Raw genomic sequence first — 5,902 nt, 5'->3', positions numbered from 1 at the left:
ACACATAGACTCACACACACACATAATTCATGGATGAGACCCAGATATTCTACGTATAGAACACATTCAGTAGTGCTCAAAACATTCAAACTTGAGCGGGTATATAAGCAAATGTAGGGATAACCAAATTAGACAGATCAGTATATAAAGTATGGTTGGCACTCCGTCGGTTACGACGACGAAGGTTCCAGTTGATCCGATCAACGGAACAGCCTGCTCGTGAAATTAATGTGCAAGTGGCTGAGCACTCCACAGACACGTGTACCCTTAACGTAGTTCTCGGGGATATTCAGCGTGACACAGTGTGACAAGGCTGACCCTTTGAATTACAGGCACAACAGAAACAGGAAGTAAGAGTGAGAGAATGTTGTGGTAGAAGAGTACAGCAGGGTTCGTCACCATCCCCTGCCGCTCAATAAACACTCACAACATCCGGTCTGGGAATCGAAATCGCGATCCTACGACCGCGAGTCCGCTGCCCTAACCACTGGGCCATTGCACCTCCACATATAAAGTATATTAAATAGATGAAAAACAAAACATGCATATATATATATATATATATATATATATATATATATATTTATGTATGTATATATGTATGTATGTATGTATGTATGTATGTATGTATGTATGTATGTATGTACATAAAGGCCCAATTTACACAGAGTACAAATTATATAGAAAACTAATGTAAGATCACTGCCCTGAAGACGGAGGTTCGTCTCATCTTAGGTTAAATGCATTCATACGGCCGCATTCTCTGATAGAATTAATTTAAAAACATTATAATGGATCGCGGAGCCCCAGAAGCAGCTGTTGGATTTGCAATACTTTTCTTCCACCCTTTAATTTTCTATATCACTTGTACTCTGTGTAAGTTGGACTATAGTTTATATATTGATCTGTGTAATTTGTTTATCCCCACATTTGTTCATATATATATATATACATATGTACACACACACACACACACACACACACACACACACACACACACACACGCACGAACGCACATATATATACATAAAGACAGACGGACAGATGGAAGAATGGGATGTCACACAGTTTCCGTCTACCGAGTTTAATCACACATAACTTTAATCGGCCCGAAGTTACAGTAGAAGACATTATCCAAAGGTGCCACGCAGCGCGACAGAACCCGAATCTACATGGCTGCAAAGTGATTTTCCTAACCACGCGTCCATGCCTATGTCTCTTGTTCCCTTTCTTTAATTGCACTGTGAAGGTGCGTGGTGTTATAATTATGGATATAGGATCTAATGATGTTTAGGTCGTGAACTTGGGTCTTGGACCTTGCGTTGTGTCTTTGAGCAAGATACAATTTCACGTTGCGCCGGATGGTGTCATCAGTATCCCGGAGACGGTCTGTGAGAGGGTAACATGGCGCATTGCGTAGCGAGAAAAGGATCTTAGGCAGGGCAAAGCAATTCCTCAAGAGAAAGGAGCCGGGTACATATCAATGAGAATCTTTCTGTCACCCTGGACAAGTCTGTAACATTTTATTAATGTCAGTCTAATGACTGACATTAGTAAAGGATAAAAGAAAGATAAATGTTAGATATCTGTTATAGCTTTATTTAATTCCTAAGGAATATGTTGAGAATTTTCAGAGAATAAATACCATGACTTGGGGAAGTATTCTTTGAAGTTCAAGTGTGCCTCGTTATACATACAAATAGGTGTGTATGAGCTATATGCATATATGTGTGTGTGTGTGTATGGGCGGGTATGTGTATATAATTATGTATATATGTATGTAGGTATGTATGTGTAAAATAGTTCCTTCTGAAGGCATTTTTTTCAGGGGTTAGTTTTGGAAGCTCTATAGTTGCATAATAGTAGTGGGGCGTTACTTGAATTAATGTTTTTTTGTTGCGGTTGAAGATTTGTGAACCTGTTTTTGAGAGGCAAGTATAGCTAACTTTGAAAGCGTTTGTATTGAATATTTTGAGATATTTATCTAGACTTGGGAAGTAATTATCGACTAGTGTGAGAAAGCGTCTGACTGCAACTATCACCTTATTCATAAAATGTGGTAAATGTGTGTGTAACTGGCATTCCGTTAGTTACGACAACGAGTATTCCATCCTACTCATGAAATTAATACTCCAAAGACACGAATACTTTGAATGTAGTTCTCAGGGAGCTCTAGTGTAACACAGAATATGGCAAGGAAGGTACTACTAATTGAAATACGCTCTTCTCAGCAGTGTGTCAATGCTTGGCAGATCAGCTCGAGAGTCGACCTCCATGTCTGGGACTTTGTCTTTTCAGGTGATTTTCAACAGCGTTCTTCGGCTATTTATGTGAAAGTAGTTCAATTCATTTGGCGCGGCGTTCATAAACTTCCCAGGTCACACAGGCGTACAATAGCGTATTCAGTACAACTGCTTGGTACCCCTTCAACTTAGTGACCAGCTAAATGCTTCTCCTTTTCCACACTAGTTCACGTAGCTGCCCGAATACTGAGCTTCTTTTGGCGATGTTCACAGATCTGGGGAGTGTGCTGCCGAAGTACTTGAAATCAACCACCTTCAACTATAACAACAGTTCCACATGCGGCTTCTGCGAAGCAGGTTGGTACATGCCTTCTATCCTCGGAGTACTGATTTTGAGCTCAAAGTTGTTGCAGCCAGTTCATGTTCTGCTGCATCTGAGCCTCTATTGTGGCATTGAGTACGTAGTCGTCTGTGAACAGAAACTCGCGCTTTGGGCCCTCTTTCACCTTGGCCTTGGCCTGTGGCCTCAGCAAGTTGAAGAGTTTGCCAACAATCCTCCTCTATGCCATTTGTACCCATGTCGATTTGGCTCACCCTGCTGTCCAGTTTTTCGTTGTCGTTCCAATTTGCTGTTTTTTAGTCATTTGTTTGCTGGTTTCCCTTGTCGTCGCCGCCTGGGCTGAATGTACATGTTGAGTTTTCCGATGAGTCTGTGCTCTATGCAGCAATCTGCGGCACACATGCTCTTTGTCACCCTAACATCCCGCCTGTCCTGTCTCCTGTCAATGACAGTCTATTAGATGCCAATGCTTGCTGCGTGAATGAATCCAGACGTCTTTTTTGCGGCTGGGCAGGAGAAACGCTGCATTAGTAATCGGCAGGCCATGCGCTGTACAGATCTTCAGCAGCAGATGACCGTTGCTGTTACTCTTGCCAACTCTGTTTCTCCTCATAACTCCCTTCCACGTCTGGTAGTCTGTACCAACTCTGGTGCTGAAGTCGCTGTGAATGATGAGAATGTCTTTAGGCACGGCTGCAATGAGAACTTCCTAGTCTTCCTAAAACTTATCTTTCATCTCTTCAGAGTTATTCATGGTGGGAGCATAGGCACTGATGATGGTAGCAAGGCGTTTTTCTCTTAGGTGGGACCGCAGTTGGTCATTTAGTCATTTGGAGAGGCTGTTTGGCTGCTGATCAGATTAGATCTGCTGGCAAAACCCACTTCTGATCCACGACACTTGTCGCTTCTGCAACCACTCCTTTGTCTACAAGCCTGTTCTCGTTAGGAGATGCAATGTGGATTTTGTCCTGCCGAGTTCTCTTGTGAAAAATGCTGTCCGTCTCTCATGTCTGTTTGCTTTGGAGCTGTTCACAAGCGCTCACACATCACATGTACCAATCATGAGCGATGTCACTGATGCTTTCGTCTTCATATTTCGACCAACATGGGTGGGATCTCCGCCTGCCGCAGTATGCAGACCAGGGTTTGGTGAAGTGGGCTATGTCTAGGGTTCCTTTTATAGCCACTTCCTCGAGCCAAGGGCGTGAGCAGAGCAATCTTAGAGAGGATAATTCTCATTCATCCAAGGAGCTGCCGAACGCCACTGCTGCTTCTGTCAGTGGGAAACGATCCTATGCCCTAGGCCTCCTACATGTAGGTTTGTGACTACAACCTCCATTGCATCCATACCTACTGCTTTGACATTCGTGCATCAGCCCAGGACTTGAAGATGGGTCTGGGATGATGTGGTGTTTTGAATGCGCGTGAAATGGATTAGAGTGGAGGAAGTTTGCGCAACGTCATCTGTCATTCTCTCGTCCCTTCCTATCTCATTCCAGTGACAGGACGATGTCAAGACGACTAGAGATAGAACGGGATGTAGTGAATACCCACAGTATCCTTCGCATCTTAACGTGCCTTGTCTTCCCCCTACAATGCTTGCTGGTCCGTCTTCCTGCCCGTTGAACCAATCTCGTGGTTTCCTGCGTACAGTCCGCGGGTCCAGTCTTCACATGCATAAGTAAACAAGCCCTTGTTCACCGAGGGTTGAAAGCCGTCGGCTACCCTTGCCATGGTTTAACCGGCCTGTGAAAACTGTTGCCTGCGATGTGACCCCAGTTACATGCAGACAGCTTCGAGGAGTCACAAGTGAGAACTGTGTTAGGTGAGGACCAAAGCGGGCGAACTACCTCGAAGTGTTACACGTTACCCCATCAGAGGTATTGCCCCGTCCAGACGCCCATACACATACATGCACACAAACATACACACATATAAACATACATAGACAGACAAACTGATATATATATATATATATATATATATATATATATATATATAGAGAGAGAGAGAGAGAGAGAGAGAGAGAGAGAGAGAATGATAGATAGATAGATAAATAGATAGATAGATAGATAGATAGATAGATAGATAGATAGATAGAAATAAAAGAAGGAAGAAAGAAAGAACGGATAAGAGAAACAGAATGCATGTCTGAGTGTGTCTATGATAGAGCCTCAAATTAAGACATAGTGGGGTGAGACAGAATGCGTGATGGAGACCGACAGATTCACATTGCAACATAAACACACATATTCACACACATACACACACACGTCCAGATACATTATTCTCTTGTAACCGAAGGTGTATATGGCCATGCGTTGGCAACAGTTGTAATATATGAAACGCTACTGATATATAGTATAACGAACATCAAATGAAGAATAAATGTTTTAGTTTAGAAATAACTTCAACAAAAAATGCTCAAACATTTTAATTGCAAAACTTATTTTGTTTTTATTAAAATATTCACCATTCTCTTGCAGTATATCGAACATCGAATGAAGAATGTTGCTTTATTATTGAAGTAACTTTAAATGCTCAGACATTTTGAGAACAAATATTTTGTTATTAAAATATTTACCATGAAGAATAAATGTTTTATTACAAAAATTATTTGAAATGCTCAAACATCTTAATAACAAAACTTATTTTTTATTAAAATACTCATCATGTTCATCGAACGAAGAATACATATTACTTTATTATACAGATAACTTGAAAAGATGCTCAAACATTTTAAAAGCAACAGACTAAATTTTTATTAAGATACTCACAATGTCTATAGTTACATTCTGTTGATAAACGCATACGTGACAAATATTTCGTGTTCATCATTTTCATTGTTATTCAACGTTATTGTGATTTCTCTTTACTGTCACAGAATTATTCCAGATAAATTATTCTGCAGAAAGGTATGGGAAGTGAGGAATACTTCTGGTTGGGCCCCCCAGGTTTCCTGTACTGGAATCGCCTGGCTAAAAGTTCATACGGTAACAGTGACACTGCCGTACACGGTACTACTAAAGCAGAGTGATCCCGAACGCGCAGTCGCGCAGACGCGCGTCCGAGCTAGCTAGTCGTGAGTGTTCGATCCTAACCCTAACCCTATCCCTAACCCTAACCCTAACCCTAACCCTAACCCTATCCCTAACCCTATCCCTAACCCTAACCCTAACCCTATCCCTAACCCTATCCCTAACCCTAACCCTAACCCTAACCCTAACTCTAACCCTATCCCTATCCCTAACCCTATCCCTAACCCTAACCCTAACCCTATCCCTAACCCTAACCCTAACCCTAATCGACCACTCACGCC

At 42.0% G+C, this 5,902-nt stretch overlaps 1 long non-coding RNA gene across 1 annotated transcript in view; it reads right to left on the bottom strand.

Annotated features, from left to right (window-relative positions):
* LOC149132135 (uncharacterized) overlaps positions 1–5,662 on the bottom strand; it is a 13,590-nt gene extending 7,928 nt beyond the window's left edge. The window contains exon 1 of the long non-coding RNA XR_016244784.1: positions 5,361–5,662. This is a non-coding gene — a long non-coding RNA (uncharacterized LOC149132135). The remainder of the gene's footprint in view (positions 1–5,360) is intronic.
* Positions 5,663–5,902: the final 240 nt, after the last annotated feature.

This window comes from Octopus bimaculoides, chromosome Z (assembly GCF_046866305.1).
Source record: "Octopus bimaculoides isolate indiv1 chromosome Z, ASM4686630v1, whole genome shotgun sequence".
NCBI lineage: Eukaryota > Metazoa > Mollusca > Cephalopoda > Octopoda > Octopodidae > Octopus > Octopus bimaculoides.
The sequence above is the reverse complement of the archived record's forward strand: the minus strand, read 5'-3'. Positions and strand labels throughout refer to the sequence as shown.